At 41.2% G+C, this 24,794-nt stretch overlaps 1 long non-coding RNA gene across 1 annotated transcript in view; it reads left to right on the top strand.

The window, feature by feature from the left end:
- Positions 1-16,183, top strand: part of LOC147825105 (uncharacterized) — a 124,101-nt gene extending 107,918 nt beyond the window's left edge. Inside the window, exons 2-3 of the long non-coding RNA XR_015441338.1 lie at positions 3,600-3,662; positions 15,518-16,183. This is a non-coding gene — a long non-coding RNA (uncharacterized LOC147825105). The remainder of the gene's footprint in view (positions 1-3,599; positions 3,663-15,517) is intronic.
- The last annotated feature ends 8,611 nt before the right edge of the window (positions 16,184-24,794 follow it).

The raw sequence follows: 24,794 nt of genomic DNA, 5'->3' as shown, positions 1-24,794 counted from the left end.
AAAGATTGACTAGCTGACAATACCACACACTGAATAATCTGCCTGTATAGCCACACTGTGGAGTACTCTGCATGTATAAAGGGAAATAAGGAATGTTTTCATACTCTATACCAGTCTTTGGATGTTTAGTTTTTAAAACAAGTTTTTAAGGTGCACACTGTGGAGCCAGGTTTGGTGGCCTGTAATCCCAGCACTGAGGAAGCTGAGGCAGGAGTATAAAACCAGCCTGAACTACATAGTGAGACCCTATCTCAGAAAAAGCATTCATGGAAAGAGAATCTTGAAAAAGTACACAGCTGTGTTGGAAAAAGAGCAAGATGAATAGACTGAGCACAGGATTTTTAAGACGTTGAAACTATTCTGTACAACACTACAATGGATATATGTCATTATACATTTATTGAACCCCACAGAATGTTCAACATTAAGAGTGAACCCTAATATAAACTATGAACTTTGCATGATATGATGGCTCCATATACATTTGCTCATTATAACAAATGTACTTCTCTGGTGAGGCACATTCATATCAGGAAAAGATGTACAGGTGTGGAAGTAAAGGGTAAAAGAGAACTCTGTACTTCCTGCTCAATTTTTTTAAAAGTTTATATACCATTTTAGTCACTTTCTTGTCACCAGAACAAATACCCAATACCCATAATTTAAGGGAGAGAGTTTATTGTGGTTCACTTTTTTAGTCCATAGTTGGCCAGCTGCAACACCGGAAGGCATGGTGGAAAGGTCTGGGCGGAGGAGAACTGCTTAACCTCATGGTGGCCAGGAAGCAGAGAGTGAAAGGAGGAACCAGGAATGGAGATATGCCCTCCAAGTCATGCCCCTGGTGACTTGTCTCTTTCAACCAGATCCTGCCTCCTGATGGCAAGTTGGCTATACTAACTCCATGATCCAATCACCTTTCAAAAGCCCCTCCTAGGAGCACATGAGGCTTGGGGGGGGGGGATCAAGATATAAACCATAACATATAGTTTATCTAAAAAAAAGATATCAAATATATGTATTTGCTTATGTTTTAACATACAAAGAACAAAACCATTTTTAAATAGAAAGGAAGAGAACATGGTAGAGTATACAGAAACAGGACTTCTCTAAATATGGCATGGTTTGTAAGTTTGATTTAGAAGTTCTGCACTATTTCATGCAATTATGAGATAAAAATATTTTAAATCCCCAAAGATAAATCCAAAATGAAATAGAAGGAGCTAACAGTGGTGGAATAATTTCATAGGAGTCATTTCAAATGACTAAAACACAGTATGTTGACTAGACACACAAGCAAGGTATAAACCAAAGCAAAAAAGAGCTACAGACCATCTTAAATTGTTTTCATTAATCATATTGTTGATGGTAAGTGATGGTGTAGTAATTTTGCAACTGTTGTGTGTATATTATGGATTAAAGCCTCCTGTAAGTTTGTTGGTGGTGTAAGAGGAATGAGACACAGATGTAAACTCAATTAGATTGCGTTAAAAAAACCTGTACTCCTGGATTGATTTGCAAGAATTAACATGAGCTTTTGATGTATTTTCAACTTTAATTTTTTTAAAAAACTGTTTCTTAGCTCTGCCTATTGAAAAGGACCCCTTGAAGAAATGGCTGATGCTAGGCCTGGAGCAAAAAATGTCCAGTTAGTCTGGATACTTTGTCATATCAGAAAAATCAGGAAGCTATCTGGTTAGAAGAGTCAGGTCAACACACACGAGCCAATCTGAAAAGGATCCTCCATGTCAAAGGTGGAAATTTTTGAGCATCACTAAGAGTTTTTACTGTAATGAACTAGGTTCATGAGTTAAAATAAATGGGAAATGTTAGGTTACTCTTATATAAATATCCAGAAAACATGTTCTGACCTATGTTTTATTTCTTTAGGATTTTTTTTCTGTTCAGTAGTGTATTGGCTTCTTATTGTCACTGTAGTAGATTGTCACACATGTAGTGGCTTAAAACAACACAAATTTACTGTCTTACAGATTTGAAAATTGGATTTGAAAAATAAATTTCACTAGCCTAAAATCAAGGTGTAATCAGTTCTGTGCCTTCCTGAAAATTCTAAGAGAGAATTTATTTCTTTGCCTTTTCCATCTTCTTGGGCTGCTTGTATTCCATCACTCCTGTCCCCTTCCTCCATCTTTAAAGCCAGGGGTGTGTAGTAGTCACATCACTTTCTGTGACTCTCTTCCCGGATGTTCTAAGGTCCCTTGTTGGACTCATCTAAATAATTGCCCCACCTAAAGCTCCTTAACAACAGCAGCAAAGTTCCTTTTATGGTATGAGATATTCACAGGTTCTGGGGATTGGGCTGTGGACATATTTTGGGGACACCTATTAGTCTACCATAGTTAGATCACCCCAAAATCTGCTCTGTGCTTTTGTGTTGCAGCACAACTTGTGTTCCTGTGTGATGCCTTCTAAATAAGATAGATGGCTAAGACCTCTGAAAAAAAGTCTTAACCAAATGAGAAAAACAAGTAGTGGGAAAAGTAGCTTTTGTAGTAGGGTAGAGGACATGGGTAGCCACTGCATCCTGGAGCAGCATGGAATCCTGGGAGCTCACATCTAGTGCACCAAGTATGTGCTTCCTGAGAAATAGTGAGAACAGGCTGTTAATAGGTGCCGGGTTTACAAGAGAAGGCCAACTCCTGACAGGTATTTGGGAGCCCTGCCCACATCAGTTGATACGGAGAAGTCTGTCAAACAAACAAAAGCAACCCTCCTGAATCTGCAGGTATCTCCAGACAAAGGGTTCCTGGAGTCAGGGCTGTGGAGGGGGATCTAGAGCATTCTTACAAGTCCGTGGTGGTTGCAAGGAACATGACAAGAGACCCCCTAGTGCTTGAGGCTTGCAAAGTACTAGGGACCTGGGAGCTAGGAATTCCTCTGGGACAATCAAACCTTTGATGGAACAACTGGGTGAGATATGGCAATAACCCAAGTTCTGGGAAAAGTATTTGGCTGTGTGAGGAGCCAATAAAGTTGTTTGAGTCCATCCCACAGGTAGTAGTAGCCCTTGTGTCTCTAACCTTGAAGCTAGGAAAGCAATCTCTGGGTTTTTTCTTCTTTCCCATCACTCCCATCTTTGAATGTGCTTCCCCTCACAATTAGTCCAATGAACAGATTGCTTTGCCATATAACAAGGGCTGCCTCACCAGGGCACATGGCTGCTTCCCATTGAATTCCTCCAAAACAACGCCACATAGGCTCAAGTGGGAGGCTCAGAAAAGAAACACGGCATCAAAACTAAACATCTTCCCATGAGTCATAGACCTTCTCATTCTTAGGTGTCCTTCAGTCACATTCCCCCTGACCTCCTGCTGTGTTTCTGCCCTCCAGTCTTCCTTTAGACCTCCTGACTGCCAGCCCCTCACCACACCTTTTGGTTTCTTCTCACCCAAACCCAGTTTTCCTCACTTGTTAATGCAGATGAATTCATCTCCATCTCCCTATTATGGTTCTGGACTCACCATTGCACAACGAAGATTCGCAGCTGTGCCCTGGGCAGCGCAGGCTGTTTACCCTCTTAGCAGCACCAAAGAATTAGAAATAGGCTGGCTATGTGATCCATTTCTTCTCTGTTTCTCTAGACTGCAAGAGAAGGGGAGCATATAGACCAGATGCCCTGTCTGAATGTACGTCATATCCTTTACGTGAGTGACTTGGACTTTAAATAACAATTCTCTTCACATTTCATAACCAATGAGATAGGGAAAGCATCGCTTTAGGAACCAAAATACCCAGTTTCCAGTGCCAGTGCTGCCAAATGACCTCGGGTAAATCACCTCACTTCCCTGAGACTCAGTTTCTCTACAGGGAAAGGGTCACGGCTCTAAGGATCAGAGAGCTGTTGGGATGGTTAAATGAAGAAATATGCAGAATCTTTACTAGTGGTAAGGACTATGAGTAAGGGATTGTTAAGTGTCATTAGCCAGACATCTACTGTTCCCCTCATCTCTGATCTATCAGCAGCGTACGCTGTTCGTTGCTTGCTTGGTTTCCCACCCTGCTCAGAGAACCGAGTGACAAGGGCACCCAAACTGGGGTGATGAAAAGGCCAGTTCAGCTGGTATGGGAGTCAAGTGCGCCGGGCCCCCACATGCAGAGAGTACCGGGCAATGGCGGGTGGTCTTGAGAGGTAAGTGGCATTTCCCAGAATTTTAGAGAAAAAGAAGAGTGAATCCATGGGAGCTGATGTCACGGAAACTGGCCAGGTCTCCTTTACCTGAGGCCTCTCACCTCTTCATGTCCACGGCAAACACAGACTAGTGACATACAAGGTGATGTTTCCTTTTGGTTTTAGGTCATTTTTATTGACTGCTGTACTAATTTATATTTAGAAATCTTCCAAGAGCCTCACACTCTCAAAGGTGGGGCTTGTGGAAGGTGACTGGATTATGGGGTGTACAGCTGACTCGCAGTTGAGAGGTGGGGCCTGCTCAGAGGAGGTGGGTCACTGGGGTCTGGAAAGGTGGATCTCCCTCCCTTCTCCTGCTTCCTTCCTGCCATGATGTGAGCAGCTTTCCTCCACCCAGGCCCCTCCACAGTGCCATTTTCTGTGTTTGAGCCTGCCAAACATGGATTGAAATTTCTGAAACTTCAAGCCAAAGTAAACCTCTTCTCCTTTAACTTGCTGGCGTTGGGTATTTTGTTCCAGTAACAAGAAAGTGGCTAAGACAACTGCTATCAATAACAGTGATACACACTTCTAAGATCTCCTTATTTCTTTATCACTGTTGCTTTTATCTTTTTTTGTTGTTGTTTTTGCTTTAATCAGTAGTCTTTTATTTTTATTTTTTATTAATATGTGTTTCTCATACATAATAATCATATTCATCATGGGGGAATCGTACCTGTACATAACATACTGTATCTTAATTCTTCATTTCCCATTCTCCTCCCCTCCCTTCAACCCTTTATCCCCCACCCCATTTACAAAACCTCTGTTTCTTCTTTTTTTCTTTCCATTCTCTCTCTTTTTGAAAAATTCCCTTTCCCTTCCCCCTCACCTCCTTAATCAGTAGTTTTTAAACTAAAGCAAGTTTGTAGCGACACGAGTTCCATGAGATGGTCTGCAAATAAAGGATCCTGTGACCAGCTAAGTTTGGGAAATAGACAGTTTCCATTAAATAGCCACAGAGCTCATTTGCATTTTAGAGCTCTCAGAAGTCCTGATGAAGAGATGTGTTTATTAACTCAGTGTTTTCCAAACCGAACTTCATAAGGCCCTCTTTATTATTAGTGAACATGTTTTAAAATGCAATAGAAATAGTTTTCAAGCAAGATCTGGGGAATGCCACTCTGCTAGACATGTCTCTTCTCCATCGTGCATTCACCCTCCCCTGAGCCTAGAGAGGCCTACATCTTCAGTCTCTTGCCTTCTGGCTGCTCTGGGTCCAGAGCATGGAGTGAGGTTGACACTGATTTCCCTGGTTCCTTCCTGTTTAGGTTGCTTTCAGCTGCCACCCCCAGGTCCCAGTGTTCCTCCATGCTTGGCTAACACACCAGACTCCTTTTGCCCCTTCAGGCCAGGGTTGTACCTGCCTCTGACATGGCTAACCAACCATTCCTGCTCCATCTTGCTTAGTTTCCCTCAATTCTACTCACACCATGATAAGGCAACCCTTTAAAAATCCTCTTCCTAATTACTTTATTAGCATATGCCCATTTCTCTGTCACAACCCTGATTGTTGCACTGCTTTAGATCCAAGAGAGAATAGTAAAAACGTCTAATGTGGTAAAATAAGGGAAATATTTCAAAACCAAGTTAACAGCCAATTGCAGTTAGATTTCCTATAAGCTATGCAAAGCAGAACACAGACTGCCAATGTAATATTCAGATCCTTGCTGTGGCTCAGCCTGACGTCACTGGCCATTAGCTCCTGTCCCAATTCATCAAGCATTATGATCTTATAGCCTCAAAAAGAGCTCTGACAAGGGCAGGTCCGTGAGTGCCTGACCATCATTGCCTCAGCTCTTGACAAAGACTTCCAGTTCTTTTTAGTGTATTCAGAATTCTAAATTGGAACAGTGATTGGAAAACTTAATTTTTAAGAGAGCAATTTTGATGCTAAGTGCCAGTCTAATGAAAGGGATCTGTGGCAGATCCTCTTTATAAATGGGACACCCTCCTGTGTGCTTTCCTGCCAGGTTTTTTGAAAACAAATGTAAAATCAAACTCAATAGATAGGTCTGTTGTCCTTGATTGGTTCTGAAACGCATACTGACCACGCACCAAAGCGAGCACTGTCCATGCTCAGGCCGGAAGGGTTGGTGGGAGGGGAGCAGAAACAAATGAAGATGTGTGCCTTTCCTCAAGGAGGTGTCAGTGTCATTAGAAGAACATGGCTCAACATTTGAACTCTACCATATAAAGCATAAATGTAGTCATTGTAAAAAGTTGCAATGTTCATAAAAATCTTTACACATTGTTCAGTGTTTGATTTTGTGCATCTGTCTGCTATATCTGTCTGTGTACCTATCTATGTACATGCAAAAAAAGAAGAAGGAGGAGGAGGAGGAAAAGCAGGAGGTGGAAGAGAAAGAAAGTTTTTTTAAAAAAGGAAAGTTTACAAACATAGCATGAAATAAGGAAGAAAGTTTGGAATTAATTAGTAGCTGCATGAACATAGATGAAGTGATTAAGTTTTCTAAGATTTCCTCACCAGAAGAAAGAGGGGCAAGAATGAAATATGCCAAGCAGGTAGGAAAACAAGTGAAGTTTTGAAAATTCAATGAAATGAGATAAACAAAGGAACCTGGATAGAACTGGCCCTTCGGAGGAACTCATTATGTAATATCAGTTCTCCCCTCTTCCCTCAGATAAATACAGCCTCTGAAGTCTGTTTCCAGTTTGTTGGTAAAGGCTTCACAGAGAAGGGAGGGCTTCTAAAGGCCTTCTACTAAAAAGAAAAAAAGGATGGTGCACATGTGGGCATGCACCATCTCCAAACTCCTTGGCTCCTCAAGGACTCCTACCCTCTGCAGCAGCCCACGAGTCTCAGCCATTGGCTGGGTGACTGACCTCTGATGATTGCCAATACTGTCATAACCAGAGCCTCAGTTGTCATTTACAAAGAAGCAGCGATTCATCCCCAATCAATGCCACAGTCTCTTTAGGAGGAAAAGACAGTTCCACTCTGTAGCCTGGCCGGAGACTGAGGAAGAGGTGGCAGAGAAGGACATCCTTGTTTATTTCCTGGGGCTGCGTCCTGTGGACAGTGGTAATTAGGAGACAGGTCGAGGCCCTCTGGGCTGAAAATGATAGGAAAGGTCCTGCCCTAATTATTGGATTGTATTGGGATGATACTTGAGGTGTGGTTATTACCTTTTGTTGAAGTTCACTAACTCAGCCTCGTAAGTGGCGGGTTCTAAGGGGAAATGGAAATACTACAGACCGCCCTGAAGCCTGCACGTGGATGCCATCCAAAAATCAAGCCCCAAATGGTCACCTTAAGTACAGAGGTGTCCTTGGCGTTGAGTGAAACTGTTTTTGGAAAGATGACATCTTTGGATACACAGTCCTCTGAGCACCAGGGTACGATGAATATGATCCTAGGAAATTGTCTATTGGATTGTCTGCCCTGCTTGCCACCCAATGTGACAGTTGCTATGATCAGGATGTATAGGGGTCTCTGGAATCACATGACAGCTACTGGAATCAAGGAAGTCAGGGAAAGCTTCCCTGGGGAGGATATATCACAGTCAGACCCACCTTGGTAGCTGTCTCTACCTGAGCCAAGAGGTAAACATGTAATTCATCCTCCATACCCCACCAGATTAGTGCTCCTCCAATGGACCAGAAAGACCATCCAAATCCCCTGGTAATCTTGTTCAAGTGATTTTGGGGGGATTTTTTGGTACTGGGGATCGAACTCGAGACCTTGTGCTTTTGAGGCAGGCAGAGAAACCACTGATCTAAATCCCCAGCCCTTGTTCAAGTGTTAATTCTGACTCCATAGGTCTTGGGGGCCCAGAGATTCTGCACTTCTAAAAAGCCTCCAGGTAGTGCTACAGGCCCAAGGATCGCTCTCTAGCAGCAAGGTGCTAGATGACCTCCTCCAGTACTCTGCTTCCTCTGTGTCTCGGTTCTCCAGGCAATAAAATGGGCGTCCAAAGATTGGAGAAGCATGAGTATAGCTTCATCTGCAACATATTTTGACCAACTTACACTACTCATCAAATAACTGCTAATTAGGACATTTTGTGGAGCAAGGGAGGATTCTGAGGAGACTCACCAAATTGTTTTTTCTTCATATCTTGTCAGTTTTTTTGTACCCAGTTAAGTTGGTTTTTCTAAAAAAAATTCAAAAACAAAAATTATTTTCCTACTTCAGGTTTTGTACTATTATTAGCTAGGTGATAGCATCTAAAGCAGAACCTGTTATACAAAGGGAGTGAATTAATTAAAATACTAAAGTTCTCCAACTAAAATTTTAAAAACTATTTAATATCTTATAATTTTGGAGGTGAACTGATTTACTGACACATGTTAACAATCCATGAGCAGGGCCTGTGTATGCTGATTTTATAACTAAGGAACACATATTGTCAAACAGCCTTCTTGCTATAATTAGCTTTCAGGTCAAATAGCATAACATTCATCTTGAAATTACAAAACTTATGCTTGCAATCAAACATGTTGAACTCAGGTGCTTCATTACTAGTCATGAAATTCACCGGTTGTATCCTGGCTTCTTGGTTTTCTAAGGCATCTCATCAAAAGCCTAAGAGGCAGAAGGTAGGGGCATCTTTAAGAAAACATCCAAGAATCTGAAAAATAAAAATGCACGTATCTCACATGTAAAAATGACAACAAAAAATAAGCCAAATTCAGGCCAAGCAGACCTAGTCATTTTTGAAGGAAAACTGTACAATTCATTTATTGACTCACCAGAATTATTCTCTTTGAGAACACCTTGTTAATATTATTCTTTTTTACACCACCTGCCTCACAAGCACAAGGTCCTGAGTTCGATCCCCATTACAAAAAAAAAAATTGTAAATTTGGGGCCGGGGATTTAGCTCAGTTGTTCCACCGCCTGCCTTGCAAGCTGAAGGACCCGAGTTCGAACCCCAATACCAAAAAATAATGATAATAATAATATATATATATAGTATTCTTTTCTTACCTTTAAGCTATTTGGGACCTCTTTATTAAAAAAAAAACTCAGTTCCTAACCTCTGGCTGATCACTGCTTTGATCTCATTCATACTCAGAATGATTTCTTAATAATTTTGTTGCATGAGAGTAAGTACATATTTATGCACTTCAATGAGAAGATATTATCTTTCTGTATTTATTAAGCTTTTTATATAAATTTTTATCTTTATTAGTTCACTCTTGCAATAGATAATGGTTATATTCTCTGTGGAGAGTTGGTGACTGTTCATGACACATCTCAACTCTTTTTTCATCCCCTCTCCTCCCCTCCTCCATGCCTCTCCACCTCTTGGTCTCCTTTCCTTTTGCAAATAATGTACCTTCCTTTTCCTATTATCTCTCTTTTATTTTGCTCTTTAATTTATGTATACTTTGGGTTCCTCATATAAGAGAAACCATACGATAATTGAGCTTATGTGTCTGGTTTATTTCACTTAATATTATGGTCTAAAGGCACATCTATTTTTCTAGAAATAACTCAAGCTTATGTTTCATTATGGGAGGGTAGTACTCCATTGTGTATAAACACCACATTTTCTTTATCCATTCATCAGTCAATGGACATATAGCCTGCTTCCAAGATTTAGTTATTATGTTATTATGTGTTGTGCTGTTAAAAATATGGGTATGCATATGTCTCTGTAATACGATGTCTTTAATTCTTTCAGGAAGAAACCTAAAAAGAGAATAGCTGGGCCAAGTGGAATTTCTATTTTCAGTTTATGAGAAAACTTCATAATGATTTCTGTGTTTATTGAGCTTCTACCATATGCTGAGGGGCTTGATAAGCTCTGAGCATACCATGGTGAGAAAACTCAGATATGTGCTCTGCCTTCTAGGATGTTTCAGTCTGACGTGGGAGGCAGAAACTATGTAGGCAAACCAACAAACAGAGCAGCATTTAAACCTGAACCTCCGGGGCCGGGGATTTAGCTCAGTGGTTTTGCCGCCTGCTGCGCAAGAGCAAGGACCCGAGTTCGATCCCCGGTACCAAAAATAAATAAATAAATAAAAATAAATAAACCTGAACCTCAAGAATGGGAGGAAACAAAACTGCAACCGCAGGGAAGTGTGTTCTTGACTGAGGGAACAGCATTGTAAAGGCCTTAGCAGCAGGCACAAATCCTTAGATGTCTTTATGCCTCCGTTTCCTCATCTGTAAAACATAGAATAATCATCATACCCATCTCATAGAGTAGTTGTGAGAATAACATGAGGTGCACGTTAATAGTAGTCTGATACATAGTAAGCATTTTGCAAGTGCTTACTTATTACAGATAAGTTATCAGAATACGAGGGAAATGCGGCATGTGCTACAACAGTGACAAGAAGTGCCACAGAAACACTGAGGCAGAAAAATTAGCATTTCCACTAGGGAATATCCGCAGGAAAAAATCAGAGTGGAGGTAGCTTTTGAGTTGGATTTTGAAGGATGGCAAGAATTTTAGCATTCTATGTATGGGCATCCAATCTGTGGCCTGTGGGTAGCTTTCCCTCTTTTAAAAAATGTTATAATAAAAATATATTTTAAAAAGGAAGTCCTGTTACTTTTATATATTAACTTTATTACATATTTCACACGTGGCCCAAGATGCTTCCTCATCACTCTATGTGGCCCAAGCAAGCTCCAAGGTTGAACAACTTTGTAAGCAAAGGTAATCACCCAGGGCTCTTCTTTCCCTCATCTTCCACATCCAATTGATGAAGTCTTTTTCCTGACTACCTACCACTCCCTTTGTTCAAGCTTTTAGTGTCCTCCATCTGGACTTTGCAATTACAGCTGCCTCATCCCTGGTCTCCGATTGTACATGCCTATGGTGCAGCACTATATGCAAATGCCCTATTTATGCGATTGTCCACCCCCCGCCCCCCAACCCCCACCCCACACACATGCCTCCTCCCTAGCTTTTAGCAAATGCTCCTCGGACTAAACTGCTGTATGCTATTGTTTCCCTCCATATCCATCTGAGTCCAATCAGGAAATCAGAAGCCACCTTAGGTGTTTCCAAAAGAGAAGATTTAACCAAAGGATTGGTTTGCAGGTGAGAGCAAAAGTTAGAGGCCAACAGGGAGCTGCAGGCAATTCAAAGACCTGCAGCTACAGGTAGAACTACCACTCCTAGGACTAGAAAGAAGTTAGCTGGTTGTCAGAGCCAGGAGGCTGGGCTGTCTGACCAGGACTAGAAGCCCAGCAGGGGCTGTCTGGCAGGAACTGGGGTGGAGGAGGAGGGCAGGGCCCTGGGACAGAGGAAATGAAGAAAGGCAGCAAAAGATGCTGCCAGAGGCAGAAAGGATGAGAATACTTTGACTTCTCAACTCTTTGGCCAGTGCATTCCAATGGCCCCATCTAGCAGGAAACAAGTTGGCAAGGAAGCCTGGGAAATGTAGTTCTCTGTGACATAATGCAAAGGCCAGAAGGAAAGTGGGGCACTGGAAGCACATAGGTAACCTTCAGGCACCCCTCTGGCTCACCCCACACACCACCACCAGAGTTCTTTCTAAACTGCACATTCAACCTTGTTGATCCATGCTCCCCCAAATGGAATTAGATTTCATTGTTATTCAACTTGGCAGGGACAAAATATAGCAGCCGGAATGCATCTTAGATAAGGCTGGTCAGAGATGACCTATCTGAGAACACCGCCCCTCAGTGTTACCACAGGATGGATCCAGTTGATAGATTTCTGGCTTGTATACAACAACACAGAATTGCAAGCATACAGTCAAGTGGAAAGTGAAAAGCAGCTACATCATTGAAGATCATGGAAAGATGTGCTCAAGGCAAGTCTGTGCAGATAAAAAAAAAATGGCATAAACAGAAAAGTGGTGCCAGGACAACATGAAAGCAAAAAGCACTGCACTGCACATGATAAATCAGGATTTCAGAATTTAAAGGATATGCACCCCAGCCTGGGTCCCTCATACTGAGTCTCTAGGTCAGATTGACAGGAGTCTTCTCCACAGGCTTTCAATTCTCATGTCTGTCCCAGAATTCACTCTGATCTTAGTTACACATATGAGATATTGTGCATATTTATGAATCCCTTGATAAGGTTCAGGAAGGGTGAAAGCGACTGAAGGTCAGGCCAGGAGATCCAACACAAATGTGTTCTTACCTAAGGTCCTAATGATTTCCTGGGGTTTTGTTACTGTCTGTCTCTCTTAGGGCAATCAAAGGAGTAATGACCCTCATGTGCTGTCCAAATTCAAATGGGTGGAAGGGAATGATTCCTCAGGCCCATTGCTCTAACTGCACTGACAACACCCAAATCAGACCAGACACCCAGAGAAGAAAGAAAGGAAAGAACTATCCTGCTGATCTCCACGTGGCAGTGAAAATGTGGATGCTTTGGCTCATCCTGTTGGGACAGTTCCCCAGAGTCACAACAAGAAAAGAACTGTGAAAATACACACACACACACACACACACACACACACACACACTTGAGTCATGATGGATGCTCTCTAGGTGCATTCAGAAACATCGTCTTGTTACATTCTCACAATGGCAAGTAAAAGAGACACAGGTAGACATCACTAATGGTAAGTAGTGAGCAAATAAGGCCACAGGAAGGTGAAATGATAGCACTGGGGACTCACAGCTAGCCAGGGACAGAGCTGTCCTTAGGCCTTTGATTGTCTTTTTCCAAGTTCCAGAAGCATCTAGTAATATTTTGGTAATGCTGGATGATTCTTTTTAAATCAAGTTTATTAAGTTATATTTTGAATATACACACAAAAAATCTGCTGTTTAGTATATAGTCCTTTAAGTTTGGACAAACATACACACACAACATACTCAAGATGTAGAAATACCGGGCCAGGGATTTAGCTCAGTGGTTCTGGCGCCTGCCTTGCAAGCGCAAGGTCCCCAGTTCGATCCCGGTACCGGGCAAAAAAAAAAAAAAAAAAAAAAGATGTAGAAATACCATCATCTCAAAAATGGTCACTTTTTAATCAATGCCCTCTCCACTCTCAATCAAGTCCCTGGCAATTACTGACCTATTTCTTTCCCTTAGTTTTGCCTTTTCCATAATGTCATGTAAATTAAACCATATAATGTGTAACCTCTTGCATCTGGCTTCTTCAACTTTGCATAAAACTCTTGAAAGTAATTCATACTCTTGCATGAATCAGCATTTCATTGTGGGGATAGACTTCAATTTACATATCCATTCATAAGTTGATGGGCATTTGGGGTTGGTTTTAGTTTTTTTAAACTATGAATAAAGCCATTATAAATATTCTCAGATAGCATTTGGTGTGAAAATGTGTTTTCATTCCATATATATTTCATACACACTTAGAAGTGGGATTGTTGGGTTATATTATAAGTGCATATCTGTGACTAACTGCGTCATGTTGCAGTCAATTTTTCTGCAGGCTTGTCAGCAATTGGCATTACCAGGGTTCTTTTCCTTATTTCTTTATTTAGGTTTAATTGTAAAGCTATTCTGATATATAGATAGTTGTATCTTATGGTTTTAATTTACATTTCTATAATGGTGAATGGCGTTGGGCATCTTTTCATGTGCTTGTCTGATTCTGTATCTCTTCGATGGTAAAGTCTGTTCTAACTTTTCACCTATTTTTAGAGGGATTGTTTATCTTCTTATTACTGAGTTACAAGGGTAACTTATTTGTTCTAGACAAAAATCTACTATCAAGATATGCTTTGTAAATATTTTCAGCTGATCTGTAGCTCATCTTTTTAAACTGTTTTTCAAAGAACAGAAGTTTATAATTTTGGTGAAGCTTTATTTATTAATATTTTTGTCAGTTGTGCTCTTGTGTGGTATCTAAGAAATTTTTGGCTGTCCAAAGTCACAAAGATTCGCATATGTTTACCTCTAGAGTAAAGCTGTTAGGTTTTACATTTAAGTCTTTCAGCAGATACTTGCAAATATTTCCTTCCAGATTATTCTTTGATGTACCAGGTTTATCAGGTCTTTTGAAAAGAAAAAGGTTTTAACTTTTTTTTTTTTAATCAGAGCATCACTATGTTCCTGGGTTGTCCTTGTACTCCTGAGTTGAAGTAATCCTCCTGCCTCAGCTTCCTGAGTAGATGGAACTACAGCATGAACCATGAGGCCCTGCTAAGAAGTTCTTAACTTTCATGAAGTCAAATTAGTCACTTTTTTTAGTGATTAGTGTGACATTTTTCTTCATATTTAGACAAAAGAACATTTTCCCTTTTTCTCTCCTTCCCCTCTCTGCCATCCTTCCTTCACCTTCCTTCCCCCTCCTTTCTTCCACTATCCTTTTCCCTTCCCCTCCTCCCTGTCTTCCTTGCTTCCTCCTTTCCTTCCTGTCCTGAGATGTGCCGTGAGACAGTGGTCTTTAAAGGCCCAGAGTTTCTTTAGAGCTTCAGCAGAGTGTGGTTTTCAGGACCCAAGTCAGAACCACAAGGGAAGTAGATGAGCAAACCTGGTGATAAAAATCACAAAAAGATACAAGCAGCAAATTTGTGGTTAAGGGAATTATTAAACCAACACACTTCCCATCCACTCTTCAAAAGTGAGGGGAGCACACATGATTCCTTTTGAATCTCAAAATTTGAATAAAGTAGAGATTGTTCTATGGAAATAAGAGACTCTAAATCAATTCAGTCAGTATTACTTTGTTTTCAAGCCATATTCCACCACTTTCAATTCAAAAATTTGACTATGGAAGTAATAGAAGCATTGATCAGTGGAGCCTATTTTCCAGAGTAAGGGATTATAGTATTTGACAAGTATCCTATTTCATGCATCGAATAAGGGCAGAGGCACTTTAGAAATGTTTTATGACTTGCAAAGATTCTGAGGTCTTGGGCTGACCTCCACTTTACATAGTGTTCTATGAGTTAGGGGCCAATAAAAGAAAGAAAGAAAGAAATATAATGTGTCTGAACAAAAATATTTGAAATCAATAATGAACTGGCTGAGAGAAAAAAAATTTTTTTTAATTTAAGCACTTACAATATCATTCAGGGAGAAAAAGCTGAGGCCCAATATAATTTTTCATAGCACACATATTTCAGGAGCCACAATATCCCGCTCTGTACCTAACTTTGGCTGAGACTTGGGATTTGCAAAACAGCATGCTTTTAAAAGGAAATTAATTTCCAAATTCTCTTCCATTCCCCATGTGCAAACGGAAGCCACCTTAGAAGCTGTGGGAAACCAAGAAATAAAGCACCAAAGTAAAAGGAAGCAAATGGTTTTGTGAGCATTGATTTCCCGGTTTTGAACAAACAATGCCTGTCTTTATTGGGCTGCACTCTTTTTTTGGAATCTGGGGAAAATCAAATAAGTTCAATGACTCAATAACACGTGTAACACAGTTCTCTCCCTGTTTCTTCAGGAAACTCCAAGGACCTTTGAAAGTGATGCAATGGATGACAATTTCCATTTCTTCTGAATGTCCAGCATAAAACAGACTTTGGACAGGAAATACCAAATAGCTGGATGTGGAAAGAGGTCCAATCTATAGCTGTACAAACCCCTTAAGGATGGGACTTTAAATATCTTTGTAGGGTAAGGGCCTTCCTCCAAACTCCCATTGTTCTTCCACTGCCATTCAGCATTTGCATTTACCATCCTGGATTATTGCTGTCCTCAGGGAACTACCTCTTCCCTCCTAAATAAAACTTAGGCTCCCGGAGGGCAGGAAGCCCCAAGTATAGCACAGTGGAGCACTGTACACAATAGGAATGCAATAAATATGTACTGATTGCTATTCCCTGATATAAATATCAAGCTACATAGCTTTACTTTTGTTTTATTTTCCCATTTTGTTAGTATATAATACATAATAAATACATTCATCACAGGATATTGGTACAGATACACAGAGAATCTTGATCCTTTTTACCTCCCCTTCACCCCCTCGTCTCCCCCTATTCTTAAATCCTCTTCCCATCTCCATGTAGTCTGTATCCTTGTTTCCTCTGCATATATAACTTTAAGAGGATATTTTAAAAACAACTGAAATAAAGAAAACTCTTGAAATAACAATTCAAAAGATTTGAATCCTTTCTGTAATTTCTTTTTAACATAGGACTTTGAAATTAAGTACATTTTGCATATTACTGAATATACAATTTTCAGTTTTACAACCCTAAAAAAATCTAATCAAAAAATCAATTTGATCTTTTGTGTTTCTATTCTCCCCTGAAGCCATCAAAAAGAGCATTCTTAAACCCAGTGTATTCAGTCTCTGTGGTGGTTAGGATAGATGTCAACCTGATTAGCTTTGGGATCCGCCCAGAGGACTGGTGGAGCACACATCTGAGTTTATCTGGGTAGGTCACAGAGGCATGGCCTTGAAGTCTATGTCTGGTCCCTTCCCTATTTCTGTCAGTCACTGTTCCCCTGCTCAGTTCCTGACTGCCATGAGCTAAGTAGCTTGTTCCACCATGATGTTTCTACCTTGGAGACAGCAAACCATGGGCTGAATCTCCTTAAAACATGAGCCAAATTAAGCCCTCCTCATTTAAGTTGGAAGTGTCAGGTATTCTGTCTGGCAATAAGAAAAGCAAAAATCTAATTTTACCAAGTAGAAAAATGATTTGAGCTGCCATTTTAACAAGAAAAATACACATATGGCAGTGAGCTACATGATAATCTCAGTGTCATTAGTCATAAAGGAGATTCACTATAAAACCATAGTGAAATATGATTAATATGGAAAAAATAACTGACAATACCAAGTGTGGATGAGATGGTAGAACAATTAGAACTTTCACACATTACTGGCAGAATGCAAAATGGTCCAACATTCTAGAAAATGTTTAGGAGGTCCTCAAAGTTACTTTCCATATGACCCAGGAGTTTCATTCCTAAGTATTCATCCCAGAGAAAAGAAAGTATATGCATGAGAATATTCATAGTTGCTTTACTTTTAGTAGTCAAAAATTTGAAACAGCCCAAAAGTTCATTCATTGGTGTTTAGTTAAACAAATTGTGATTTATCTGTACACTCCCTGGAAATAATTTCAGCAATGAAATGAAACCATTTACAGAAATTTGTAAGGCCATGGATAAATCTCAAATGCATTATGAGAGTACCTAAAGGCAGACTGAAAAGGCCGTGCAGTGTATGTGCCATCTAAATGACCATCTGAAAAGGTCAAAGTAAGATGGGGACAAAAACAGATCAGTGGTTGCAATGGATGTGGAGAGGGAAAGGTCACAGCAAAGGAGCATGTGAGGATGTGGACTAATGGAAATGCCTATATTTAAATTGCGATGGTTGCTTGACTGCATGTACTTGTCAAAGTAAACAGAACTGTAAAACCAAAACCAGGCTGGCAGGCAGGGCTAGAATTCAAACTCAGCTTCCCGACTTAAAGCCTTGCAATTGGTTGTTTGAGAGCTGCCCACAGGAAGTCTACCAGTGGGACGGTCCTGAGATCACTGTTCCTCCACATCCTTCCTTGTGGTACCAAAAAGCAAGCACAAATCAGAACCCAGCCCTACTCTTCCAGGGAACTGCTGTAGGGCCACCAGCCAGTCACTTCCTTTTTTGCCCTGTGTTCTCATCTGTAAAGTGCCTGCCTTAGTCCATTCAGGCTGCAATAACAAAAACACTATAGACTGAGTAGTTTATAAACAAAAGAAATTTATTACTCACAAATGGCTGGGAAGTCCAAGGTGGAGACAGGCAGATCTGATGTCTGGTAAAGACCCACTTTCTGGTTCATAGATGTCACCTTCTAAACTATGTATGTCTTCCCTGGTGGAAGGGACAAAATAGCTTTCTAGGGCCCTTTTTATAAACTCACTAAACCTATTCATGAGAGTTCTGCCTCATAATCTAATCCCCAAAGCCCTGCTTCCTAATCCCATGACTTTAGGGAGGAGGATTTCAACACACGGGTTTTAGGGGACTCAGACCCTCAGACCATAGCAGCATCTCCTTGACCTACAACCTCAACACCAGCTGGCCTCCACATTTCTTCCCCCAAGGCTCTTTCCTCTCTCTCCAACTCCTGTCCAGCTGCCAAGCCCTGTGAGGGAGTGAATTATCCCCTAATTCATTGTTTTAGAGACTGAACCAGAAAATGACAAACTGATTTGCCCAGCCACAAAGCTTGCACAGAAGCAAGGCACAGTCTTCTGGTCTCTTTTGAGTTGCCTTACCCCAAAGGTGGGTCCCAAATCTTTCTAGGGGGTATGATTTCTAGCTTCCACTAGTGTAGGGATTTGGAAAATATCATTTCTGTAGTTCAGCAGTTCTTGAGTCAGAGGAGCAATAAAGAAAATGGGCCACCTAAGAAACAGCATTTCTGTGCCATTATGAACCCTGTTCTGCAGCAGTAACTCCATAGCTGCTGAACCCAGTGCTAGGGACAGGGACTCCTGCAGTGACCCTAACATGCAACAACAGTCAGTCCCTACCATGTGCAGGATGCTGTTCCAAGGGTCCTTCTGTCTCATCCATTTGATGTTCCCTACAACCGGAGAAGCAGAACCACAGTCAGCCCCATCCTACACAGGGAACCAAGCTCTGAGGGGCTTCAACCTGTGCTCCATGGCTCATACCTGCCTTACTTTCCACCAGCGAAACAGTTTCCTAAGGTCATCAAGAAAGCTACTCTGTTGTAAAAGGGAGCAAAGGAAGAGAAAGAGTGGAAAAGTGAATGGAAAGAAGAAAGAAGGGCAGAAGCCCAGATGGTCAAAACAATGGAAACAAATGAAGTGAAAATGAGCATCTCTGACCCATGGAGTCAAGAAACCCAGGAAAGAGAACACAAAAGAAAGAGACAAAGGTCGGGGCGGAGGGCATCTCTATCTCATCCAACACACACACACACACACACACACACACACACACACACACACACCACTCCCCAACACCACTGGCTTCTCTGGAGACATCCTTTGCATCCACCATCCTGGCTTGTTTCACTTGTGTGTTTATTTACTTTAAGGTCTGCTTTAAGGGCTTTCCAAAACAGGCAGAAGGTGGGGAAGAGCAGGGAATCAACTGTATAAAGAGAATTTCAGTGATTAGAGAGGAGCCAAGATTAACAGCTCAGAAGGCGTCAGCAGCCTGAGAAGCAGAGTGACACCAAGATGGCCTCCCTGTACTTCCCTTCCTGTGCTATGGGGCAACCCCTCGCTCCTTCCCTCCTCTCCCTTGCCAGTGGCTGGTGGCTGCCCCCAGTGCTCCAGGCTTTTCCTGTCATAGTTGACTTTGTGTTGAGTGAGAAAGTCTTTTTTAAGATAGTATTTTAAAGATAGTATCTACAGTGACCTTGAAGTACAAGTTGTTGTCAGAAAAAAATCTCTGATGACAGAAAGCCTGGTGCATGGAGCCTCCACTGCCTCTCCATCTCTGAAGGTGCTTAGCCAGTCTTAGGGACAGGGACAGGGAAGGGGACAGGGACGGGGACAGGGACAAAGATGCAACTTGGCTGCATGAATAAGACCAAGAAACCCACAGGCAAGCCCTATGATCTCATGCCACTCTCATTAGTGACCTCTCAGATTCTGTGTGAGTGACTTCTCACCTGCCCACCTCCCAGGGTGGGGGTTGAGGGCGAGAAATGAGACAAGGCAGATAAGACATAGGAAAGGGCTTTCTACGAATGGCAGGGAATGAAAGGTACCTACAAAAGCCTTTGCTGACTGGTTGATTGCCTGAGTGACTGATTAAGCCTGGGGAGGACAATGCTTTCTGTTTCTTCAAACCCTTTGCCACAGCAGCTGAGGAATGATGGATGCAGTCTTCAGGGGCAAAGACATTATTACAAACAGAAAACTGGTTGAACATTGTGTCCTGGGCAAAGCACTTCCTCCTGATCCCTCCTATGAGGGAATGCCTGTCCCACTTAATGTGATGTGTCTGTTAGGGAGTCTCTAATTAAAGACCTGTGAGAGAGATAAAAAGTCATTAAGTCTCACCTTAGGAAGCATTTGCATTACTTAGGGTTTTCAGTGTGAGCCCCTAGGGGATGTCTGTCTTCTTAGACTTGGCAAATCTACCAGCCTCCTAGACTTTTCTACACAGTCACCAAGATCCAGATGTTCTGAGACTCTATGTGCCCTGCCAGCCACCCTGTTGGGCATATTGAGCTTAATCCCAGCCCCCGAAAGGAGGTAAGACCATCAATCTTCCGGTCCTTGTAGAAAGAGCAGACACGACAGTCCTAGGGAAGGGGACCCACACTGCATTAAAATAGGATGGGAGCAGGATGAGGCGAAGGAGGCTAAGTGGGGCTGAAGGGGAAACAAAAGATGAACCCTCGTGGCCCTGTTCAACCTGTGTCTTAAAGGATAACAGGGCTGTCATAAGAAGAGACTCAGAGCAGGCTGGGCAGGAGGTGGAGTGGACCTCGGGAGCTGAGACAGGCTTAGGAGGTTCAGTGGAGTGATGACAATGGCTTGGACCAAAATCAGCTGTGAGGAAGTGAGAAGATCTCTTCTAGCCTTAGGTGCAGCTCTCCACAGCTGCAGCTTCTGGCACTCTGCTAAGTGCTCTTCAGGACTGAGGGGCAGTGAGTATAGTTAGCATTGTGCTAGAGAGCTGAGTGAAGCTTAAATAAAATAAAATGCACCAAGAATGGAAAGAAAGAAGTAAATTTTTCTTTATATGCAGACAATGTGATCACAGGTATACATATTCCTGAAGAAATCTATTTTTCAGAAGTTACTAGATGTGATAAATGAATTTAGCTAAGTAATACAGTACAAGGTCAATATAATAATAATATTTCTTTTTATTTTTTCTCTTGGGTATTTTTTGAAACAGTAGTTCACGCTGGCCTTGAACTCACTATGTAACCCAGGCTGGCCTCGAACCCATGGTGATCCTCATGCCTCAGCCTCCTGAGTGCAAGGATGACAGGTCTGTGCCACCACACCCAGCTCTCTAAAAATAGTATTTCTATACACTAGCAAAGCACAATTGGCAATTGAAGTGAAGCAATCAACTGGGAATAGCATCAAAGCATAACATATTTATAATTTTAACAAAATATGTAGACAAGTACAATGAGAACTATAACCCTTCACTGAGAATAATCAAAGAGAAACTAAATCAATGCAGAGACATAGCATGCTTGCAAATCAGAAGACTCAGTAATGCTGCCTGTCCCCCCAAATTATCTACAGATTAAGCAACATGCTGCTCAATATCCTAGAAGACATTTTTTTGGTAGGAATTGACAAGCTAATCCCAAAATTTATATGCAAATACAAAACACTGTAGGATAGTTGTTATGATTTGGATATGGCTGTCCTCTGAATGTTCATGTGCTAGAAGCTTTGTCTTTGTATGGTGGTGTTGCAGTGAAGGAACCTTTAAGAGACGGGGTCTAGTGCAGGGTAATTAGACCATGGGTCTCCACCCTCGTGAGTGGGTTAATCTTGTCTCCTGGGAGTGGGTCCAGTCCAGTAGGAGTGGATCAGTTCCTGAGGGTGTGGGTTGTTATCAGAAGGGCAAGTTTGGCCCCTCCTAGTCTCTGCTTCCTGTTTTACTATGTGATTCATTCTGTTTCTCATGCGCGCACACACACAGTCTCACCATAATGCCTCGCGCCATGTTATGATGTATCCAGAAGGCCCTCCCAGGACTGAGCAAATACTCATACCACACTCTTCAACCTCCAAAACTGAATAACCTCTTTTCTGTATAAAATGCAAGGCCTCGGGTTATAGTAGTACAAAATGTACCAATAGTCAAGACAATGTTTGAAATGAAGATCAAAGTCAGAGACTCCTACTACAAGATTTCAAGACTTACTATGAAACTTCAGTAATCAAGAGAGCCCATTATTGGCATTATTGGCATAAGAATAGGCATGTAGGGCCAGAGATTTAGCTCAGTCACACTATTGTCTGCTTCACAAGCACAAGGTCCTGAGTTCGATCCCTGGCACCAAAAAAAAAAAAAAAAGAATAGGCATGTAGACCTGTGCACCAGAGTGAGGGGTGTCCATAAATGGATCCACAAAAATAAGGTCAACTGAGTTTCTAGGGGGTAAAGATAGTCTCCTTAAAACATAGTGCTGGAACAGTTGCATAGCCTTATAGAAAAAAATAAACCTTAACCTGTACACATAGCTCCCCAAATAAACTAGAAATTCTGGTAGACATTAAAAGAATAAAGCTTCTAGAAGAAAATGTAGGGGGAAATTTTTGTAATACTGGTATAGGCAAAGATTTCTTAGGACATAAGAAGTAGGAACTATTTAAAAAGTTGATTATTGTATTTCAACAAATTAAAAACTTTTGCCTCTCACTGGGTGTGTTGGCAAACACCTGTAATGCCTGCACTTGGGAGGCTGAGGCAGGAGAATCATCAACAGTTTGAGGCTACATATGGTAATGAGCTCATGGCAAGCCTGAACTACAAAGCCAGACCCTGTCTCAAAAAACAAAACCAAAGGCTCGGGATGTAGCTCAGCAGCACAGTGCCTGCCGTTCAATCCCCGGTCCAAAGGGTCCTGAGTTCAATCCCCGGTACAAAAAAAAAAAGCAAACAAACAAAAGTCATTCATAAAAAGACAAGCCAGAGGCAAGGAGAAATTTTTTTAAATACGTATTTCTGATAAAGGACTTGAATCCAGAATATGTAAAGAACTCTAAATTGTAACAAGCCAATTTAAAAACTGGATAAAAGATTCAATACTTTATCAAGAAGATACACAAAAAAATTAAATTATAAACTGGGTGTGGTGCTGCATCCCTGTAATCCCAGCACCAGAGAGGCTGACCCAGGAGGATCACCACCAGTTTAAGGCCTGCCTGGGCTACATGGAGAATTCAAGGCCAGCCTGAACTACATAGTGAGACTCTTGTCTTTAAAAAAATTAAATTATGCCTTATCCATCCTACCAATAAGTTCATAGTCCTCTATGCATGTACACACAAACACACATACACAGAAATACACACGCCCCACACTCTTCCTAGATCATTAAATGTTCACTTATCTTTCAAGGCCCAGTTTAAATGTCCTTTTACTTAAATTGTGCTTACTCTAAGGTTCTTCTGCTTCTTCATGTTACGTACTGCCTTTTATCAGCCTTTGATATTGACCCTGACTCACCATCTTATGATCTGGTTCCTCCAGTAAAGTGTGGACTCCTAAAGGGAAGAAATTGTCTCTTCTGTATCTTATTATCTCCACCACCTATCACAAAGTCTGGTACTAAATAAATGTTTCTTTTATTTTTTTGGTACCGGGGATGGAACTTGGGACCTTGAGCTTTCAAAGCAGGGGGCGGAACCACTGAGCTAAATCCCCAGCCCCTAAATATATGTTTTATCATAAATAGAGGGAATTTTAAAATTTCCTATAATACTCATTATATCCCAGTCCCATATTTTTCTCTTAAACTAGGCCCACAAGGGGAACAGGGAATCCTAGATCCATGAAATCATAATATTTTAGAACTCAGAGGGTCTCCTGTTTACAGATTGTGTTTTGCAAACCTGAGGAGGTTTCTTAGGAGCCACCTGCAGAGGCGGGATATTCCCTTAGAATTTTAAGTGGGAGGTTGCACGGTAATGAGGCATGGTATTCTATTGTTGGGTTTTCCAAAAATTACTTTGGAAAATCCCCTGCTATTAGAAATGTAAAGAGTTAGCAAAGATTGCTTCCCTCTCTGATGCTCAAGTGGATGGTGCTCTGGAGCATATGTGACTAATGAGGTGAATGACTCTTTTCAGTCCCAACAATCTGCTATTGTCCCCACTCCACTCCTCCCACCCCAAATTGACTTTGGTATCTTTTGTACTCAGAACCAAATAATAAAAAGTGCATAAGTCAATGTACTTTTCTTCTTGAGGCTCAGTACCCAGAACCTTCCACTGGTTTTCAGACAGAATGCACGATGACCTCCTCTGAGCCCCAGGGAGCTCCCCACACTTCTGTCCCACCTCTCTAAGCCCCTCTATGTGCCTGTTCCTGCCTTACTGACTGCTCTAAACCTCAGCCAGCTAACATTGTGCAGAGGCAAGAAAAGACTCTGTGGGTTAAAAAAAAAGTTTGCTTTCATACTATAAAGTAATGCATGTCTATTGTAGAAATTTAGAAAGTTTGGAGAAAATAAAGAAATTACTCCTGGTATTATCTTTTACAATTGATTACTTTTAATGATGTCAGGGAGATCTTTCCAGTCTCTCTCTCTCTCTAACTAACTAAAATGGGATCATAGTCTTATAGTCTGCTTTTTCCTCTTTAAACTACATATTGAACATATTCCACTGATATTAAAATTTTTCTGTAGCATTTAGTTTTTCATATTTTGCAGTTTCTTTCAACAATCCCCTACCATTGAGCATGTAGGTTGTTTCCAATTTGGAGCCATCATAACAAATTCTACAATGAGAATCTTTTTGCCTATATGTCTATGAGTCATCCTGATTCTTTTGTTAGCTGAAATTTCTTAAAGTAGAAATTTGGGTCAATAAATACAATATGTCAAAAAACTTTGAAATGACATACAATCTTTATTCCATGACATACAATCTTTTTTTTTCCCCCAGTACCAGAGATCAAACTCAGAACCTTGTGCTTGTCAGGCAGGTGCGGCAAGATACAACCTTTTAATTTAGGTTTTGAGAAGCCTCCATTAACACAACTCTTCCTGGACTTAGCTCTGTGTGAGTCCCTGGTGAATGAAGGG

This window comes from Heterocephalus glaber, unplaced genomic scaffold, assembly GCF_053883595.1.
Source record: "Heterocephalus glaber isolate CG9 unplaced genomic scaffold, H.glaber_assembly_v1.0 deba00001509, whole genome shotgun sequence".
Classification (NCBI taxonomy): Eukaryota; Metazoa; Chordata; class Mammalia; order Rodentia; family Bathyergidae; genus Heterocephalus; species Heterocephalus glaber.
The sequence above is the reverse complement of the archived record's forward strand: the minus strand, read 5'-3'. Positions and strand labels throughout refer to the sequence as shown.